Source organism: Rhinopithecus roxellana, chromosome 5, assembly GCF_007565055.1.
Source record: "Rhinopithecus roxellana isolate Shanxi Qingling chromosome 5, ASM756505v1, whole genome shotgun sequence".
NCBI lineage: Eukaryota > Metazoa > Chordata > Mammalia > Primates > Cercopithecidae > Rhinopithecus > Rhinopithecus roxellana.
In genome coordinates, this window is record NC_044553.1 from 81,507,671 (window position 1) to 81,529,604 (window position 21,934).

A 21,934-nucleotide genomic window follows, 5' to 3' on the forward strand; every position below is an offset into this window, starting at 1 on the left:
ATTCATATTAAAAGCATCTGCAATCCCGGGCCTTGGACTTCCCTTGGCAGGTGTCAGTCCACTGTGGAAGTTGTTCCCCACATCTCAGTAAGTTCTGTTGGCCAGAAAGGACATTCAGTGACAAGCACTACTTTGAATCCAGGCAAGGGAGGAAATTAAATACACTATCCATAACTTTTCTCTAGGTGTCTGAGATACTAGCACATCTTCACCTCCTAAAAATTCACTCATCTACACTTAATTTTTTTTTTTTTTTTTTTTTTTGATACAGAGTCTCGCTCTGTCGTCCAGGCTGGAGTGCAGTGGTGCAACCCTGGCTCACTGAAACCTCCACCTCCCGGGTTCAAGTGATTCTCCTGCCTCAGCCTCCTGAATAGCTGGGACTACAGGCATGCGCCACGATGCCCAGCTAATTTTTTGTATTTTTTTAGTAGAGATGGGGTTTCGCCATGTTGACCAGGATGGTAACTCCTGACCTCAGATAACATCAATTTTTTCTCAGTAAAGCCTACAATAGGAGGAAGTGAGAGAAAGAAAAATAAATGGTATTCGCTCTTATGCAAACCATGCCTGAGTCTCCTCAGGTAAACAGGAGAGCATCAGAAAGTTAGGTGACCATCGGAAAGCTAGGGGAGCATCGGAAAGCTAGGGGAGCATCAGAAAACTAGGGGAGCATCAGAAAGCTAGTGGAGTATCGGAAAGCTTGGGGAGTATCGGAAAGCTTGGGGAGCATCTGAAAGCTAGGGGAGCATCTGAAAGCTAGGCAAGTTATTTAGCCTTTCTCAGTTTCCCTACATCTGTTAAATGTTGATAATACCTATTTCCCAGAAATTTCATGAAGATAAAATGAGACGGCATAAGTAAAGAACCTAAGAGAATGAATTCATTGGTGTTGTTCAGCAAAAGATATTTACGACCATTACTAACTAGGCACTAGGGCCAACACCGTGACAGGCCAAAGTCCTACAACAGATAAGGAAAAGAAACCACCAAATGGGTCACACACCAACTCTGTGAAATCCAGATCATCGTTATAGATACAAAAAAAAAAATACAGTCCCTGACCTTCCACTTGGGCACAACATTAACGAACAATAAACCACCATACCATGCTTAAAATTATAGTAGCAAGATCAGCCTTTCATTGGAGAAACAGATGAAGATCTTTTATCATCAGTAGAGCATAGTGTTTAAAACAAATTGTAAGTTTAACACGGTGTGGTGGTCATAGCTACCTACTATAAGCAGACAGGCTTTCTGGCATTCCCAACAAAATACGCTTTATGCACACAGCCAAAATATGACTGCAATTACTCTGGTCCCAACAGATGACTGCATTAGATAATGCCTCAACTCAGTAGCTGCTGCAATCTATGTTAAGAGAAGCAGAAATTCTGTAACAGGAACTCAATATCCTGGCTCCCACAGAGTCCTAATGTCTATCTTACAGGCTTGTTTATAAAGATTAGCAATAATGTGACACAAAGTGCCTGACACAGTGGTTACTCAATAAATGATAGCTGATATTAATTACCAGGAAGCAACAAAATCTAAAGCCAGAACCTGCCATGAAACAAATGAAGATAGAGTGGTTCCTTCTCAACCAAGACATTAAGTTGTATGAAAACACTTGGATAGGCCGGGCACGGTGGCTCACGCCTGTAATCCCAGCACTTTGAGAGGCGGAGGAAGGCAGATTACCTGAGGTTGGGAGTTCAAGACCAGTCTGGCCAACATGGTGAAACGCTGTCTCTACTAAAAATACAAAAAATTAGCCAGGTGCAGTGGTGCATGCCTGTAATCCCAGCTACTCAGGAGGCTGAGGCAGAAGAATTGCTTGAACCCAGAAGGTGGAGATTGAGGTGAGCCGAGATCATGCCACCGCACTCCAGCCTGGGCTACAGAGTGAGACTTTGTCCCAAAAAAAGAAAAAGAAAAGAAAACACTTGGATAAAGAACACAGTACTATGCCCTACCACAAAGAGAGCTTGTCAGTAAACGTCGGGTTAATCACCTTGACAGTCAAAAAGGAATCCCAAAGTGCCCATTCCTCTGGGACAAATAAAGAACCATGAAAAAAAGAGAAATGGTCTCTATCCTCAGAGAATCTATACCTACTTGAGGAGAAATCACATGGTTTCAGCTCTCTGTCTGTATTCCCCCCTTGACTCTATGTTCCATGAAGGCAAAAACCAAAAACTTCATATTGCCATACAATACAGGCACTCAATAAATATCTGGTAATCTGGCCATGCACAGTTGCTCACGCCTGTAATCCCAGCACTTTGGGAGGCCGAGGCAGGCAGATTACTTGAGGTTGGGAGTTCAAGACCAGCCTGGACAACATGGTGAAACCCCATCTCTACTAAAAATACAAAAATCAGTCGGACATGGTAGTACACACCTGTAATCCCAGCTACTCGGGAGGCTGAGGTAGGAGAATTGCTGGAACCCAGGAGGCGGAGGTTGCAGTGAGCCGAGATCACACCATTGCACTCCAGTCTGGACAAAACAGTGAGATTCTGTCTCAAAAAATAATAATAATAAATAAAAATAAAATAAAAATCTGGTAATCAAATAAGCCTCATAGGATCTCAGAACTACAAGAGCCACCTAATTCAAAACTTTTCAAGCCTAGCTTCACAACTGCTCAACCTAAACTCTCAAGGTGGAGACTGAGAACCTGTGTATTTAAAATTTTCCCAGATGACTGTGATACTCGAGATGGATAATCACTAGCGTAACTGAGCCCATGTGAATCATCTGAATGCCCTTTACAATGTCCCTGTACAGAAATGGTCCAGCCTTATGCATGAGGGTCTCCAAGGATGGGACACAGCCTATCACACCTGCAAACACCTGGACCAGCAAAGTCCTTTCTAATGTTTACTCAAATATCTGTATTTATTCTACTCATTGGTTTCGTCCTGTGAGGCCTGAGAAGACAAAAGGTAACCTCTCCTCCTTCCACATGATGGACTTTTGACTCCTGTGACAAAGGACGACGACGCCCTCTGAGCTTTCTCCAGGCTAAACACCCTTGATGAACTATGCATTAATCATTAAGTGCTAGGCTCTTTAAGTATGCAACACAACACAAGATGTCAGAGAATGGAGAAATCGGGGTGTGTTATGGTAAGCAGCAAGACATCAATGAAGAAGGTGGGTCTTGAAGGATGAGAAAGATAGTAATAAAACTAGTGTTCAGGGGCTGGTGCTCAGAGGGAAAAGTGAGGCAAGACACTGATAAGGAGCACCTATGCAGGGAAGGAGATAAGAGTGATAAAGCAACAAGTGAGGAAATTAGTAGGTTTCACAAACTTTTTTTTTGTTTTTTGTTTTTGTTTTTTGTTTTTTGTTTTTTATGAGACAGGGTCTCATGCTGCTGCCCAGGCTGGAGTGCAGTGGCCCTATCTCTGCTCACTGCAACCTCGACCTCCTGGCCTCATGCGATCCTCCCATCTCAGCCTCCTGAACAGCTGGGACTACAGGCATGCATCACCATGCCTAGATAATTTTTTCATATTTTTTGTAGAGACAGGATTTTACCATGTTGCCCAAGCTGGTCTCGAACTCCTAGGCTCAAGCGAACTATCCACCTCAGCCTCTGATATAGTCTGGCTGTGTCCCCACCCAAATCTCATCTTGAATTGTAGCTCCCATAATTCCCAAGTGTCATGGGACGGAGCCAGTGGGAGGTAACTGAATCATGGAGGCTGGTCTTTTCCATGCTGTTCTTATGATAGTGAATAAGTCTCATGAGATCTGATGGTTTTATAAAGGGGAGTTCCCCTGGACATGCTCTCTTGCCTGCTGCCATGTAAGACGTAACTTTGCTACTCATTTGCCTCCTGCCAGGCTTGTGAGGCCTCCCCAGCCATGTGGAACTGTGAGTCCATTAAGCCTCTTTCGTTTATAAATTACCCAGTCTCAAGTATGTCTTTATTAGCAGTGTGAGAAGAGACTGATACAGCCTCCCAAAGTGCTGAGATTACAAGCAAGAACCACGGCGCCTGGCCTCCATACTTTTTGAATTAAATAGAACTAAAACTGAAAACGAATTAAAATTCGAAGAAAATCAGAATAGGAGGTAAGAGGAGAGAGCAAAGGCCTAGCATAGCAAGGCAGAGACACAGTCTGGTAGAGGACCAAAAACGGAGAGACCAAACAGGAATGTCGTAAAAGCAAGCAGGAAAGTATGACTTTGAAGTAGCAAAGTATTAGAGCCACTTGAATTCCTCCAGGGTGGTACATGTAACTAAGTGGTCCCTTAAAAAGAATGATCAGACAAGATGGCCTGGAGAATGGGACAGCAGGAGTCAAAGGGGTCAGAAAGGAGGCTACTACAGCCACTTAGCTACAGCCACTTAGATACAGGGGTCAAGGTCCACTCTAAGACGGTGACAATAAAACTAAGAGCAAAAGCTGAAAAATAAAATCAATTCAGAGGGAAAACAATGATAAAGCTTGGTCACACATCAGACCAAAAGTAAAAGAAAGGGAAGAATCAGAAATGACTTCTAAGAGTTGCTAGAAATTCGAGGAAGAAGCAGGACAATACTCTGGAAAGGAGCGGTAAGACAATTACGCAATCACATGTACTGAATGCACTGGTTGGTTAGTACTAGGGTGGTTTTATTTTATGAAAGCTTCAAAGTTCACTCCCTGTTCTACAAACACACATAGTAACTAACTGGTCGTTTTGCTCTTTTCTCTGGTCCCCGCACAGGTTGTAATTTCTGTGTCAGTAGACAGGGAATATTTGGTTTTGAATCCTTAATCTGTAACATTACCACCAAAGTTAAAGCGCTTGCAAAAAACAAAATGTGCTTTGACAGAGTTAGGTGAAAGAAGCCAGTCACAAAATACAACATATTGTATGATCCCATTTATATGAAACAAACAGAAAAGGCAAATCTATAAAGACAGAAAGTAGGTTAGTGGTAGCCTAGGGCTGGGGTCAGGGAGGAAGGGTGTGGCTGGAAAGAAATGGGGAGTGACTGCAAATGGGTTTGGAGTTTCTTTGTGGGATAATCAAAATGTCCTAAAATTGTTTATAGAGATAGTTGCAGAACGTATGAATATACTAAGAACTACTGACTTGTTAATTTAAATAGAGAATTATAACTCAACAAAGTCGTTATTAAAAAAAACTTTAGGAGTACATAAATAATTACTGCGACCTCAGACACTCGGCATCTCTCCAATAAAAGCAACTATTAGACTTAAGTTCAAATAAAAAGCCACCAGACAATTTGGGAAGCCTAAAAGACACTTTAGGAAGACCAAGACAGTCATGTTCCCTCTGGGGGAAAAATTAGGCATGAAAAAGACACAGATTTAAACATATAGATCCCTTTTTAAATTAGTTCTTACAATTGACCAAAATGTTCTAATATGTACTTAAAGGGAAAGACAAAGTTTGGGGTTTCTCTTCAACAATTATGAACAATTATGTCGAGTAATATTATACTGAGTACCTATGGTTCGGTTTCTTAGAGGCTGAAGCAAAATAATGTATAGTAAGCCAATTCAATGAAAAGCAAAAGACTATGTAACTTAACAATTACTGAGCAGATGGGTAAACCTATTTTACAAATCTGAAGACCTAACAAAAACCTTCATGTAGAGAGGTCCTTTTGCTTGAAACATATAAGAAAACTATCCAAAATAACTTCTGCCCCCATGATATCTCCTGAAAAACATGGTTCCTACCTCCCTGATGCCTTAATTATTAAAGCCATTACCATTCTCTTTAATAACTTAGAATGCTTACTTAGATGGTATTCCAATGGTTACCATACTTACTTAGATGGCAGTCATCAAGTTATATTCACTGAATGTGTCAGGACCTTTTGAAATCAGAGGACCTGCAATGGGCGCACACAGCTGATGCCCAGCAGAAACCTGCTGACTGATAATCAAACGAGGACAGCAGTGAAGAGTGACAGTGTTTCTGTTCAAAACTGCTTGTGGATTAGAAGAACCCAAAACCACCATATCTGTTGGCTAAAGACTTTTTTTTTTTTTTGAGACGGAGTCTCACTCTGTCGCCCAACATAGAGTGCAGTGGCATGATCTCGGCTCACTACAAGCTCTGCCTACTGGGTTCACTCCATTCTTCTACCTCAGCCTGCTGAGTAGCTGGGACTACAGGCGCCCGCCACCACACCCAGCTAATGATTCGTATTTTTGGTAGAGACCGGGATTCTCCATGTTAGCCAGGATGGTCTCGAACTCCTGACCTCGTGATCCGCCCGCCTCAGCCTCCTAAAGTGCTGGGATTACAGGTGTGAGCCACCATGCCCAGCCAAGACATTCTTAAAGGAACAATCAACTGGTGGGAAAGTATAGATTATAAAAGTACTACATTTCAAATATATAACTATTTACTACTACCTCTAATGACAGACATTTAATAAATTCAAAATGCCACTGATTAAAATAAAAGACTGACACTTTCAACATGGTGGATCCTAAGCGAATTTTAATTCAATAGATTCAAATACATACTTAACGTATTTCACCTGCCTACAGAAAAATCTAAAGCCGTCAAAAAACCTAAAAATATGTAAGTATTCTGAATCAAGAAACATGAAGAGTGGTCTCCCTCAATCATCTGACCTATTAGACCCTATCTGTTAATAGATTCAAGTTATGGAGAAAGCCTAAAATAAAGAATTTGAGAAAGATAAGAGCCATTTTTCTATTACAATGCCCTCCCACCTAAATAAATTACTTTGGCCCAAAGCTATGTGTATAAAGAGGCAAGTCTGGTACCACAGTCCCAAGTACTGGCTCTACACAAAATGAAGCCCTCTGACACCCTGGAGATAACTGAAATACATACATACCAAGTTCTCCCAGAAGCTGCCCAGGAATTGCAGGAGGGATCAAAGAGGAAGCTTTCACATCTACTGGGAAAGAAACCAGGCTTTGGAGGGCATATGCTAACTTTCCACAATACAATGTGGCCTATGAGTTAAATAGTGCAAAAGAGACCACAAAGGACACAAGATGGCAGCCAGTCTACTTTCCAGAAATAATACAAGACACAGCTTTACAAGTTTTAACTTTTTTTTTCTCATTTGATCTCAAGAATTCTGACAAGGGCAGATACTTTCCCCATTTCTCAGATAAGAAAACTAAAGCTCATGAAGACTGACTGACCCACCCAGCTGCCTACCTGACTGCTCCACTTGGCAAGTCAACTTGCATCTCATATCCAACAAGTACAGATCAACTCTTAATACCGCACCCAAACCTGCTCCTCCAGGCATCTCCATTTCAGTAAATGGCAGCCGCATTATTCCAGCTGCTCAGGCTAAACACCTCGGTGTCATCCTTGAGTGCACTCTTTGTCGCACTCCACATCATCTCACCCATGTGAATCATTTTCGCCCCGCTTGAGATTTATCCAGAAACCACTCACTTCTCATCACCTCCACAGCTGCTATCATATCTCACTCACCTACAGAGAGCATTGCTAGAAACCTCTAACATCCCCCTCTTTCCACCTTTGCACTCCTCCCCATTCTACTCCCCTGCACGACAGAGTGCCACTCTAAGATGTCAGACCAAAACCCTTTGTACAAAACCCTCCAGCGGCTTCCCATCTCACTCGGAGTTGTTCATTGATGTATCCCTAGGATGAGAACGTTATCTGACATCTAGAAAGTGCATAATGATACTGTTAATTAGTAAATGAAAGACAGCCAAAGTCACACAACTAGTATGTAGTAGAGCCAGGACTAGAACAAATCTTCCACTGTTCTTTGGTAACACTGAAACCAGATTTACGAAAAGCAACAATCCACATGGGAGGAAATTCTCACATTTTACTTTGTGTAACTGAATCTTTTCATGTATAGTCAATACTACGTTGAATTTCCAACAAGTGAAAATGAAAAGACCACTTTATAAAGCCATGAAATCTCACACTAGGAACTCTGAATACTACTTTTTTGGCAGCATGAGCAAACATCTGCTTAATTATCACAGTAATGGCACTCAGATCTTCAGTGTGACTGTTCTGCAGTCAGTGACATGATGTTACCATTATCCCAAGACTACTACACACAAAAATGACCACACTCTAAAAGATTCAGAACCAAGCACCTAAAAGAGGTAACAAGCATTTCCAAATCTCCTACACACACATTATACCAATCATCTGAAACAGGAATTAAGTTTTCAGGGTGTTATCAGTAACAACAGAAAGGTTAGATTCAGAATTGTCTACTACCAAAATTACAAAGAAAAACTCTGAGCTGAGTTTAAATGTTGATTGGTTTCAGACCAGAATGAAACTAACACTAAAATTATCCACCATTATAGAATTTTCTCACTAAAATATTTCAGAATTAAAAACAAAAATTCTATAAATTTCTTTCTTCAGTTATTTCAAAAACATTTCTACTATCTATAAAAAGGCTTAAATCTTACTAAATCATAGTAATAAATTTATAGAATTTTTATAGTAGGTCTTAAAAGAAAACTGAATTCAACCCTCAATTTTCTCTCTTTCACAAAGAGATTACTTGATACATAATAGGTAAACAATGAAGACTTACTAAGTCAATGAAGAAATGAATGAATGAATGAAGATCCAGAAGGGTTATATGACTCTTCAAAGCTCCAACAATCAATATCAAAATCCAGCATTAGTCATAACTAGCTTTCCAGATTCTTTTGGAGTGGGTGTGGGAGTAGAAGAAACCAAGATTTTAAAACCCTTTCTGGGTCCTTGGGAAAATCTTAACCAAAAGGCATTACAGCCAGTTTCCTTTGGTTCTCTTTCTTAGAAAAGCACTTGATAAAATAAATTTTGCCAAGATATATCTCCTTGGAAACCAAAATGCAATTGACTATTGTTTATTTCTCTATATATATAAATAATATTTAATATAGGACCATAAACAACTGCAATTGTTTTTGCATCAAAAGTAAAACAGGTGGCCTATGACTAAAAGAAAAATCCAACCAGAGGAGAGGAACAGAACATTGAAAAGGACCACATAAGTCACTAGAAGAGTATCAGCTATACAAGAACAGGAACCATGTATCCTGTTTACCAGTAGCAGCCACCAGTCCCTGGCATATAATGGGATTCAATAAACACCTACAGGAAAAGTGAATACATTACTCCTTAGAGACCTACCCATGCAAACAAAAATTCATTTGGTCACCATTCAACATTATCTTGCAGATACAAATTCATTTGGTCACTAATAAACACATCTTTATGATAGACCTACTACATACAAGCATACTACATTTTTCTTCCAAGGAAATTCTACCAAATGTCCCTTCAAATAATATACTCAACCAAAATTATCCCCATCGTTGTATTAAGAAGATGAGAAAATGTGTCTTAAGTAGCCGAAATTAGTTACTATAGCAGCCACTAAATTTGCTGTTCTGACTTCAATCTTTTGCCTTCAATTCATCCTATATAACCCAGCCAGATCAGTTTTCTGTTTTGTTTTTGTTTTTTTTAACACATCCAAAATATAAAACAGTACTGCGGTTAAGTACTCTACCTTTATATGGGGCCCACTGCTATTCAACAAGCAGATACAGGAAATCTGAAACTATTGGATTGGAAAAGGAAAGACAACACAGCATCAAGGAAAAAATTATCACGAGTTGACAGTTCTTATAATAATTTCTCTATATCACTGTGATGCAACTGACACAGAGTGTTGGGTATGAACACCCACTAAGGTACACATCTGACTGTTGTGATAATTCAAGATTCATTGCCTTTTTGAAGCTTTCCCAAGCCACTGGACTCAATACCTGTGAAAGCACTTTGCAAACCGGAAGTGCTAGACACACAGCTTTTACTACGCTCCTTGCCAATTGATAGCCTCATACATTCTGCCATTAAAATCTACTTACCTCATTATCTAAGTGTGTCTTGACCCTTCAAAACCAGAAAAAATTCTTTGTATTGTTTAATGTCACTTCTTTATTACTCAATATCTAGAACAGCATAACTTTAAAATGCCACTTACACTTCCCAATTTCAGAACGTATTACCAATCAAAACAGTGTGATAATGGCATAAAAACAGACAAACAGACCAACGGAACAGAACAGACAGCCCAGAAATAAACCCACATATATAGGTCAAATGATTTCTGGCAAGGGTGCCAAGACCGCTCAATAAGGAAAGGACAGTCTCCTCAACAAATGGTGCTGGAAAAAATAAGACACCCACATGCAAACGAATAAAAGTTGGACCCTTATACTATACATAAAAATGAACTCAAAATGTACTAAAGACCTAAATGTAAGACCTAAATTATAAAACTTCTGAAGAAAACACAAGCTTTATTACTTTGGACTTGGCAGTTATTTCTTGGACATGACCAATAGCAAAATTAGCCAAGAGGGACTACATCAAACTAAAAAATTTTTGTGCATCAAAGGACACAATCAACAGAGCAAAAAAGCAACCTGGAATGGAAGAAAATATTTGCAAGTAATCTATCTCATAAGGAGTTAATATCTAGAATATGGAGCAAAGCCTGAGGTCACTGGGGACTGCCCACTGGGCCTTGCCCAAGATGGACAGCCAGATTCCTTATGATGACTACCCAGTGGTTTTCCTGCCTGCCTATGAGAATCCTCCAGCATGGATTCCTCCTCATGAGAGGGTACCCTGCCCAGACTACAACAATGAGTTGACCCAGTCTCTGCCCCAAACCATCACACTGAAGAAGCCTCCTGGAGCTCAGTTGGGATTTAACATCTGAGGAGGAAAGGCCTCCCAGCTAGGCATCTTCATCTCCAAGGTGATTCCTGACTCTGATGCACATAGAGCAGGACTTCAGGAAGGGGACCAAGTTCTAGCTGTGAATGATGTGGATTTCCAAGATACTGAGCACAGCAAGGCTGCTGAGATCCTGAAGACAGCTCGTGAAATCAGCATGCATGTCCACTTCTTTCCCTACAATTATTATCACCAAAAAGAGAGGACTGTGCACTAGACAGTTACAGACTACAGCCCTTCATGTGGACTCTCCCACGACGTGCTGACTAGACTTCAGGGGAACCACTTCTACTTTCAGCCCCTCCCTGGAATAGTGGAGCTGAGAGGATGGGGAGACAGCTAACCAACTGCATTATCCAAACTGTATTGCACTTTTTGTTCCCCAGTTTTCTAGGTGAGCTTCATTCCCTGAAAGGAGAAGGATGATGATATCTAGGCATAACCTAGACAGTGAGGAACCTAGTTAGGAAAGACAAGTGACATTTATTGAATTCCATGTACTAGTCCTTTCCACCTGTCACATTTTAATTACAGAAATCAGTAGCAAAAACAATCTTGGGGATTTTCCATCTGACTTGCCTGGCCATCTCATCTCATCCCATTCTTGTACTACCAGAGGTTTCATACACTTTGGAGACTCCAATGAGACCCTGTTTTCACCCCTTCCTCCTCCTAGCCTCTCCGTCAAAAAGTAAAACACAATGCCGAAGGAAAAAAACATATATCCAGAATATATAAAGCACTCCTACAACTCAACAACAATAAACAAACCCAATTTAAAAATGGGCAGAGGGCTTGAACAGACACGTATGCAGAGATAATAACGAATGACCAACAAGAATATGAAAATGCAACCAACTTCATCATCAGAGAAACATGTATCAAAACCATAGTGAGGTATCACCTCGCATCCATTAAGACGGTTACTATTTAATTTCTTTTTTTAATTAGCTCTGGGTGTGGTGGTGTGCAACAGTAGTCCCAGCTACTCAGGAGGCTGAGGCAGGAGGATCACTTGAGCCTGGGAGGCAGACATTGCAGTGAGCTGAGATCACACCACTGCACTCCAGCCTGAGTGGCAGAGGGAGACCCTGTCTCGAAAATTTGTTTAATTAATTAATTTTTTTAAAAAAACAAAATAAATATTGGTAAGGATGTGGAGAAGTTAGAACCCTTATGAACTGTTGATGAGATTGTAAAATAGTACAACTATGAAAAACAGTATAGAGGCTCCTCAAAAAATTAAAAATAAAACTATCATATGATCCAGCAATCCTGCTTCTGGGTATACATACAAAATAATTAAAAGCAGGGTCTTGAAGAGGTATCTGCACACCCACGTTCATAGCAACAATCACAACTGTCAAAAGGTAGAAGTGGCCGGGCGCGGTGGCTCAAGCCTGTAATCCCAGCACTTTGGGAGGCCGAGACGGGCGGATCACGAGGTCAGGAGATCGAGACCATCCTGGCTAGCACAGTGAAACCCCGTCTCTACTAAAAAATACAAAAAACTAGCCGGGCGAGGTGGCAGGCGCCTGTAGTCCCAGCTACTCGGGAGGCTGAGGCAGGAGAATGGCGTAAACCCGGGAGGCGGAGCTTGCAGTGAGCTGAGATCCAGCCACTGCACTCCAGCCTGGGCGACAGAGCGAGACTCCGTCTCAAAAAACAAAACAAAACAAAAAAAAAAAAAGGTAGAAGTAACCCAAACATCTATCCACAGATAAATGGATAAACAAAATGTGGTATACTCATACAATGGACTACTACTAAACCTTTAAAAAGACAGAAATCCTGCCACATGCTACAACATTGATGAACCTTGAGGATTATATGCTAAGTCAAATAATTCAGTCACAAAAAGACAAATACTACATGATTCCACTTATATGAGGTTACCTCAAGTAGTCAGATTCATAGAAACAGAAAGAATGATGGTTGCCAGAGTCTGTGGGAGGTGGAAATGAGGGCCAATGTTTAATGCTTACAGAGTTTCAGATCCGCAAGATGAAAAAGTCCTGGAAATCTGTTTCACAACAAGGTGAATATACTTAATACTACTGAACACTTAAAAATGGTTGAAATGGTCAACTTTATGTGTTTTTACCACAATTTTTTTAAAAGAAGTGCTAACATACAGTTATCAAATTGCATGTACATGTCCCATCTCCACTGCAGGAGTCTAAGCAGCCTGACCCTTTAAACTGCTGGCAGTCATTTAAGGAGTTCTTCCAAGTTGTCTTTTTGAATCAATGGGCCTCTACGAAAGATCCAGAAGCTCTCCTTTTCACCCATCCAAAATGAAGTTTCTACAATCCCCAGTTCGCTGCACTCTGGTTTAAGTCCACTACTTATTTACCTTATTGTCAAGCACAGATCTAAAAATTACATAAAAGTCACTGTGTTTTCAACTAGGTGGGGAAGAAGCATAACAGAATCACCTACTGAGCTTCTTGAAATCACCCATCAACCTCAATATCTAGCATTTCTCTCCCAGGAGAAAAGCCTCAAGGTTCACTGTGATTCTCTACCCAACCACTCACTGCTTCCCCCACACACACCCCCTATCCAAACCACAGAAAACCACTACTTTTAACCACCACCTTGAAAATGGCCTTCAGAACAATCTCATCCAAAGCAATTATTAGGCTGAGGTTCTTGAACTTTTAATAAGCCTTTTCTGTGAATCCTACAGCTCTCTGTAACCTACCATTTATCTACTGAAACATTATTTTGTTATGCAATTTACTACACCTTGCTTCCTGTTACAAAGGATCATCATTAAGATCCTAATTTAAAAAATAAAACAACACTGAGACTCTGAAGAACCACAGGCATTTCTCAAACTAGAAAAGAGACATGGTTTAGGAACCGTATTCAGGCTTCCTAACATGTTTCCCAAGAGCACATTCTGAGCTAGGAGTCAAACCTGCCCCCACTACACAAACACACACACAAGCATGCACACATATGCACACAGAGCACTCTCTTCGTATGTCAAATACCAGTACTAAGAAGTTAAGCTCTGGGAAAGCACACTGGCAGAAGCTTCTGAGGTCTTCAGTGGAGCAACCAAAAGTATGGTTAGGGAAAAGTGAGGAGTTAAATCAACTACACATTTAATCCTCATTTCAAGAACATGTGTTTTTGAAAAGTCTTTAAAAGTCAAGCAGTATAGTTCAGAGCCACAGCCCCATGCTTCTTGCAAGAATATGGAAAAAAACTGACTCCATTTTTATTCCTAGGTATATACAGGTGAAGCAAGCAATAAAAGTCAAATTTGGTGAAAATTTTAGGACATCCTATTAATTTATATTTCTCTATCTTATAAGCACCTCCGAATAAGCAGACTCTCTCTTCCTGAAGGCATGGGATACCACAGTCCAGTCAGCAGCTGCTTCTCTGAGAGCATCAAGAACTGAAAAGAAACATTTTTAAAAATAGAGGTTCAGGCCGGGCGCTCATGCCTGTAATCCCAGAACATTGGGAGGCAGAGGCGGGCGGATCACCTGAAGTCAGGAGTTCAAGACCAGCCTAGCCAATATGGTGAAACCCCATCTCCAATAAAAATACAAAAAATATAGCTGCGCATGGTGGAGCGTGCCTGTAGTTCCAGCTACTCAGGAGGCTGTGGCAGGAGAATCGCTTGAACCCGGGAGGCAGAGGTTGCACTGAGCCAAGATCGCACCACTGCACTCCAGCCTGCATGACAAGAGCAAAAACTACGTCTCAAAAAAAAAGATAAAACAAAGGTCCGATCAATTCTGGGAGGTAGAGACTATTAAAGGAAAGCCAATGAGCTCAAAAAATACCAAATTAGGCCGGGCACAATGGCTCACATCTGTAATACCAGCACTTTGGGAGGCCAAGGCGGGAGGATGAAGTCAGGAGTTCTAGACCAGCCTGGTCAACATGGTAAAACCCTGTCTCTATCAAAAATACAAAAATTAGCTGGGTGTGGTGGCATATGCCTGTAATCCCAGCTACTTGGGAGGCTGAGGCAGGAGAATCACTTGAACCCAGGAGGCAGAGGTTGTAGTGAGCAGAGATCGCACCACTACACTCCAGCCTGGGTGACAGGCTCCATTTCAAAAAAAAAGCAAATTAGATTTCCTATCTACATAGATACTTTACAATATGAAGAAAATGAATTACAGAACAATAACATGGAGGCCAAAGTAAAAGACACTGACCATAGTCAAGTCTTGATTATAGGAACAAGATCGTTAGGCACACAGCCCTTTGCTTTTCTTTCTCAATAGCTTTCTTCTGAGCAGTTCAGAACTCATTATAAAAAGAAGCAAGTCGGCTGGGCACAGTGGCTCCCGCCTGTAATCCCAGCACTTGGGAGGCTGAGGCAGGCAGATCACCTAAGGTCAGGAGTTTGAGACTAGCATGGCCAACATGGCGAAACCCTGTCTCTACTAAAAATATAAAAATTAGCCGGGTGTGGTGGCTTGTGCCTGTAATCCCAGCTACTCAGGAGGCTGAGGCAGGAGAATCACTTGAACCCAGGAGGCAGAGGTTGTAGTGAGTCAAGGTAGCGCCACTGCACTCCAGCCTGGGTGACACAGCAAGACTCCATCTCAAAAAAAAAAAAGGGGGGGGGGGAAGCAAGTCGCTGAACCACAAAACCATCAATGATTATACCTGTTCGTAGCTTTGGTAAAAGGTTTTATGGAAAAGGTAGAAAGAGAAGAGAAATAACCACAATTAACTTTCATATCTGTGAAATTCATTTAACCTAGACCTGCTCTGTGGGAGGAAAGAGGGAAAAAGGAATCCAATGGCAGCAGCATTGGCTGTCAGTTCTGCTCAAGTTGCCTTTGAGTGACCCCCAAGTTTTTGTGAACCAGCAATTCTCCCTCCCCAAGCTGGCATTCCCAACAAGCACACATTCTCCTGTCTCTCCTGAATTGGAAAAAGGGAAATCTAACATTATGTAATTGCCTGCTTCCCGCAATTTAAACTTAGGCATACTACAATCCTAATTAGACGGAGAACTTAAGTGCAACATGACAAGCAACAAATTGGAAATCTACAGGTTGAAATTTCTCATCCCAGACTTCCAGAGGCAAAGAGAAATGGCTTCACCTGACTTTGTGGCACACCCACCAACGCACTACTACTTATTATGGGCCAGCTAAAGAAGCCCCTGACATCCCTCCATGTCATTTTGGTGTCATCTCTCTATGCCTTTAAGAAAACACGCTGTTCTGTTTGCAGATGGGGTTATCTTACTCTCTCCAGGCCAGAATAAAAGGAGAAAATGGTTGTTGACCAGGGAACATTACCTACCGTTAAAAGATCTGCCCTGATGGTTTTTTTGTACCCTCATGATTACAAACCAAATCAACCAAATCACTGTGTTGTTCTGTCCCTTATGCAAATCATCCATGTTTAAAAGACCCAGAAGCCACAAATCTTTCCCATGCTTCTACGACTCACTTCAGAGCTAATCAACAGTTCACTGAAAAAAATGAATGAGCTAGCATCTAAGAATAAATAAAGCATCTAAGAACTTAAATAAAACCTTTGAAAGCAAGGTGTCATCAAAGTGTGTGGGTTTTGTTTTTGTTTTTGATTAGCTGGGCATAGAAAAAAACTAAAAGCAAAAATTCAATAAGGCCAATTTATTTCCCACACCAAAAAAGTAGAAGTGCAGCAGGTAGAAGGTCAGATTGTCAATCTCCAGGGATAGTGGAACACCCTTGTTTTACTGCATCTGTCTGTAGAATAAGACCCAAACTTCTGTGTGAGCACTGGCAGAATACCACAATGCTTATTCCTCCCGGGAGAAGGAAATCCCCTCACCTCAAGAGCATTCACCAAACCAGCAGGGAAATTTCTTTTCTGCTGGCTCAGATTACTCTACTGGAAGGTAGGGTGGCACAACATAAATCAGTCCCATTTTCAACAGGAAGCTCCTACATGTTCCTGTTTTATGTCCTGTTTTATCTCTCCACCTAACACCCCCACCCCCAATCTCTGGTTACCCTTACATGTCGCTGAGAAAAAAGGTCCAAAATTCAGTTGGCCATGGTCCAGAAACAAAAATGGTACACCTAATTTCTTCTGCAAATGGAAATGAGTTTTAAAAAAGAAGAAAAAGACAAACCAAAATAAAATAAGTTTAGATTTTCTAAAGAGCTAAAGAGTACATTATGCTCTGAGCTAATATAGATTTATTTAAAAATGAAACAAAAATAAGAAAATCTACAGGCTCTACTATGTAGAAACTTTAACTCATATTTTCTTTTTCCATAATTTTGTCATTTGAGTAACTATGAAGCTTGGTTACCAAACACTACATCAATGTTGTTTTCATAGCTTTACAACCTTACCATAGATTGTTCGTTTCCTTAAGTTCTGCATCTCCTCATTTTGGATATTTAATAAATACTGAACTCTTAAGTGGGGAGAGAAAGCAGTAAAATTTTAACATAACAGGCTCTAAGGTAGGAAAAAAAAACAGAAAATAAATAAAATTAAATATGGACACCTGTCTTCCAATCACTGCCCAGTTATTAATCAGTTCTATAATCTTCAACAAATCACTTTCACTTTCTGGGCTTCAGTTTCCTCATATGTAAAACGGGAAACATGAGCCAAATGAGTCAAAATCCCTCCTAGTTCCAACAATCCATGAATCTGTCCAACAAAAAGAAAACCCTATTACAAATAAGACTTTATAGTTTACAAAGTACTTTCATACATATATTCTCATTAATTTTTGTAGCTCATCTGTGAAGCAAGTTTTGAGCCCATCTCTGCAGGAAACAACAGGAAAGTTCAGAAAGAAGTTCAATTATTTTTCAGTATCTCACAACGAAAACCGCAGGGCAGGTATCTGAAATCCAGACCTTCTGATGACAAATAGTAGGCTACATTATTTCAAAATGTTTAAATATATTACAATTAAAAAATAATTGCCTATTATGTATAACCTTTATGGGGGCATCAGGATACCATAACTCCATGCCAGGAAATATTACTACAAATGGTCCCACTGGACCACAAGTTCCATGCAGCCAGGTACACTCTTTTGCTCATCACTGGAATCACAGAAACCAAAAATGCACCTGCCAGATAGCGGCAATCAAAAAATATTGCTTGACTCACCACTCAAAAGGTTAGGAATATAGGGATGCAATGGGGAAAAAAGGAATTTCTGAATTTATTTTCAGATTTGAACTTCCATGATTTGATCCAAAGGGGAAAAAAAAAAGTGAGCTCTATCAGAGCTCTAGTTCTTTATTATGGGAATGAGTCTATTTGTCTTCCATAGAGAAAATCGAATATGGTCAGCGAACCAAAAGGCTTAAAATCTGAGATGTCACAAAAAAATCTTCAGGATATTCATACTTCATTTGTGCACTGATACGGACCAATAACAATGATAATACAATGGTAAGGACTGATAAGAGGCACATAGTCATATTATTAATCATGACAAACTTTCCACCAAATTCCACTCTCATACCATTTCAGCTCTCCTCATGCTCCCATTTCACCGCTCAAAGAGATTTTTGAAAAAAAGAAAAAGTCATTTATCTAAAAATTCAGACTGCAACTTAACAGAACATACACATCACAACTCAACCAAGATCCCCCCAAAGTCTACAAAACTGCTAATTCCAAGCAATCCTCAATCTATGACTTCAATAAACTTACTAGAAGGTGTTTTTTAAAAGTTCCTAAACAATCAAGGTGGGGGCACTATACCAGAATTACACACATACTTCAAAGCAAAAGCAAAGCAAATGCAGAAGCCTGAAAATACTAGTGAAAGGGCAGAGACAAACGAAGTGTTAAATCAATTTCAATACAAAATATCAGAGAGCTGCTTTGCAATTATTACCTGGAGTTCAAGTCAACCTTGCCATAGAACCCTCCAATGAAATCACAACTATCACTGACTAATACTTCAGATTTTAAAAGTTCACTGTACCAGAATTGCAATTTCAAACTCGAGGAGCAGAAGCAGGAACTGCAGACAAGCTAACAACAGCAACACCTACTGACTGTCTCAAGCCACTCACCAAACTTGTTCTCTCAGCCAACTAGAAAAATCAAATGACAGTCAACTTCAAGAGTCCTTTACTTAAGCATTAATGAGATAAGAAAATTAGTTGTCAGAGACATAAAGTCATTCATCCCCCAAATCTCTTATTTTGCCTCTAACCATTTATATGGAAACAATCACTCATCATTTTAAATGCCCTGTTAATTGTTAATGCTTTAGCATAATTGATTCCATGGGAAAATGTTTTAATATTAATATTGTAGTTAATAACTGGGATGTCATCTAATAGTTGGACACATCAGTGGCCGTAATAAACTAGCTGAGACCTACTGCTATTACCACTGTTTCATATTACCCTTTTTTTAAATCCTGGTAAAGGTAGCTTAATTGCAGCGTTCAAAAAACGAAGAGAAAACTGAAAGTCCTTAAATCAGGATTATACAGAAAATTAATACTGTTACTAAACTGGCTGCAGAACTCAGTATGATCTAACCTTGTACATTTCCAAAAGATTCGGTCAGAGAATCTTTGCCTTGGACGGATACTCCATAGGAGAAAACAGGAGAAAGTTGACACTTAACTCCCACAGAGTACCAGCATAAAAACAATGGCTTTAAGAGTCTGACTCAGAGTTTCAACATGAAAGGTTTGCTTTATAGAGGAAACGCCAATCCCAGTCCATCCAGATAGACCTGGAACCTGATGAAAGTCGACACCTTTACTCTGAAATTTGCATCGCATCGCTGGCTCCAGTTTAGAAACATGATCGTTTCGCAGGTAGTATGCATTTCAGTGAATGCTGCCTCTAAACTACCCGTCAGCGAAAATAAAATCTATAAGGTAAACGTAGTCTAGGAGCCATCAATCCCCAAATGCTTCCCTTAGAAAACGAATGCCAACAATTCAGCTAAACATCTTCATTGAAAGTGAGCCATTTCCCATGTCTCTCTGTTTTCCAAACCGCGATGAAATTTCAACCTGCCCAACACGATTACTGGTCCACCTAGAAATGCCGTGGACCGATTTTTTAAGAGCCTCGGAAATTTCCTTTAAGGTCAGGAGAGAAGCTGGTAACAGATGGGGCGAAGGAGGAAAAGTTCTTTTTGCAGCACCCTCGCGCCTCCCCAGCCCTTTCGCAGTTTACTCGCTCTCTGGAAATCAGGTTACAGCATCCCAAAATTTCATGTCCCCAAGACCCCCAAAGGGGAAATTAACCACCCTCAGGCACCGAGCTGTTCGTCTCCATTTCCCACAACTCAACCAACTCGGCCTGCCTACTCCAGCTCAGGCTGCAAAGCGCTCACCCAGGTGACTGGAAGGGAAGGGTCGCCAGGTGGCGACCAGCTCAGCGGGGTGGACGCAACCGCCGAGACTGGGACGCGGGTCTCCTGGACTCCCGCAGAGGCGCCTGCCCCGTAGTTGTGCAGATTCGGGTTCTGGGGTGCGTGCGCGCGCGCCGGGCGCGGTAGAGCTAGACTCGCCCCCGCCGGGCTGCGCTATCAGCAAGCCACCAAATCGAAAATCAAACTTTAACCGGCCTCCTGGGGTCCTGCTCCGGGCCCTGGACCCCAACCCCGACCAGAAACAGGGCAGGCGGCTGTCAGCGGTCCTGCACCCCCACTACCCCCAGGACCCGGGCGCGGGGACCACTTACCGCTCGGCCCGGCCTCCCGGTGCCGCCGCGCGTCCCGGGCGCGTCCGCCGCGCGCTCTCCCTGGGGAGAAAGAGAAACCGTGTAGACGGCCGGCGCGCGCTCACTCGCCGCCTCCTCTGCCGAGAGCGGCGAGGCCGGGCCGGGGCGGGCGCCGAGTGCGGAGCGGAGGGGGGCCCGAGGGAGGCGGGGGTGGAATCAGCCCAATTCCCGAGCCTGGTTCCCAGGGGGACCCGGAATGCAGGCTGGCGGGCGGCCGGCGGGGGCCGAGCTCCCGAGGAGAAGGCGGAGGTGGCCCCGTCCTCGGGCATCAACTATTGTCTAGGCGCCCGGGCCCCGGCTCGCGCCGTCCCCGAGGCTCAGCGCCCCCCATCGCGCCTGCCCGCAGGAGAAAAAACTGAGGGGGCGGCCAGTACGGGAAGCAAGTGTGGGGGGTCCGGGCTCCAAAGGTCCGAGATGGGCGGGAGGTAGGGGGGGGATGGGGAGGTGCGTACCGCGTGGGGGAGGGGACAGGTAAGTGCCGACGGGGGCGAGAAGGCCCCGAGGACCGGTGGGGGAGGAAATGGGGAGGGAGCTACAGAGGCGGGAGGGGATGGAGTGGCTGCGGGGGCGGCCTCTGGGGCCCAGACCTGGCCCTCCCCGGGGACCCTCCAGCCGGGGACTCGGCGCTGCACTGACTTTTCGCTCACTCGCTCACGCACGCACTGAACTAGCTCACAAAGTTGCCGGCAGTGGCGGCGCCTCACTCGCCCTTCCCCTCCCCGCCTCCCGCCCCATTCCTTCCCCTCCTTCACTCCTCCCTCTCCCCCAAGTCTCGGGTGAGATCACCACGGAGCGCCTCGGCACTGCGCGCAAGTCTCGCGAGAGAAGCGGCGGCTGGGCCTTGCGGGCGGAGGAAGTGGAAGAAGTCGCGGGAGGTATAGGGGACCGCGGAACTTCTGGTTGCTATGACGACGGCAAAGCCCTGGATTTCTGTCTCCTGCGGAGAGCAGAGGCTGCAAACGTGGGTGCAGTTTTCAACCTGCCTCGCGCACTGGCAGTGGGGAAAGCTAGGGATGGTTGCGAAAGGATAATTTTTAAACCGATTCAAGAGGGCATCTCTAGAAGACCAGGGTCAAGATACCTGGCTAAATTTGGCAAATAAGGTTAATGTATTAAGAGGTTCTGGGACAGGTTTCTGCCTAAGAGCCAGCACATCGCTGCAGCCCAAATTTCTACCGTATATTCAGTTTTTCAGCCTTTTCTTTCAATCTCATTCCTCCACCCCCACAACTCCCATGCTCCCTCCCTCCTTCTCTTCTCAACTCGCACACACACCCAGACTAGGCTCCTTCATGAACTGGCTCATTCATCTCTGTATTCCCAGCGACTCCGCAGGCTTGGTCCATACTAGGTATTGGCTACTTTTTTAAAAAGTTGAACGCAACAGTCCATACCTGTCCTCAGTACTTGCCTTTGGCCCTACCCTAAAAAGTACAGT

General features: G+C 42.5%; 1 protein-coding gene and 1 pseudogene across 6 annotated transcripts in view; one reads left to right on the forward strand and one right to left on the reverse strand.

Annotated features, from left to right (window-relative positions):
• The window catches only part of SIPA1L1 (signal induced proliferation associated 1 like 1), a 412,564-nt gene extending 391,649 nt beyond the window's left edge, over nt 1-20,915 (reverse strand). For 3 of the 6 annotated variants that reach the window (XM_010360620.2, XM_030930499.1, XM_030930495.1), the window contains exon 1: nt 20,458-20,914. The gene's annotated coding sequence lies outside the window, so the exon portion shown is untranslated. Of the gene's footprint in view, nt 1-2,404; nt 2,423-20,457 lie in introns of those variants that run through there. The other 3 variants (XM_030930501.1, XM_030930502.1, XM_030930493.1) reach the window with 3 other exon arrangements.
• LOC104660309 lies at nt 10,555-10,997 on the forward strand (annotated as a pseudogene).
• Nucleotides 20,916-21,934: the final 1,019 nt, after the last annotated feature.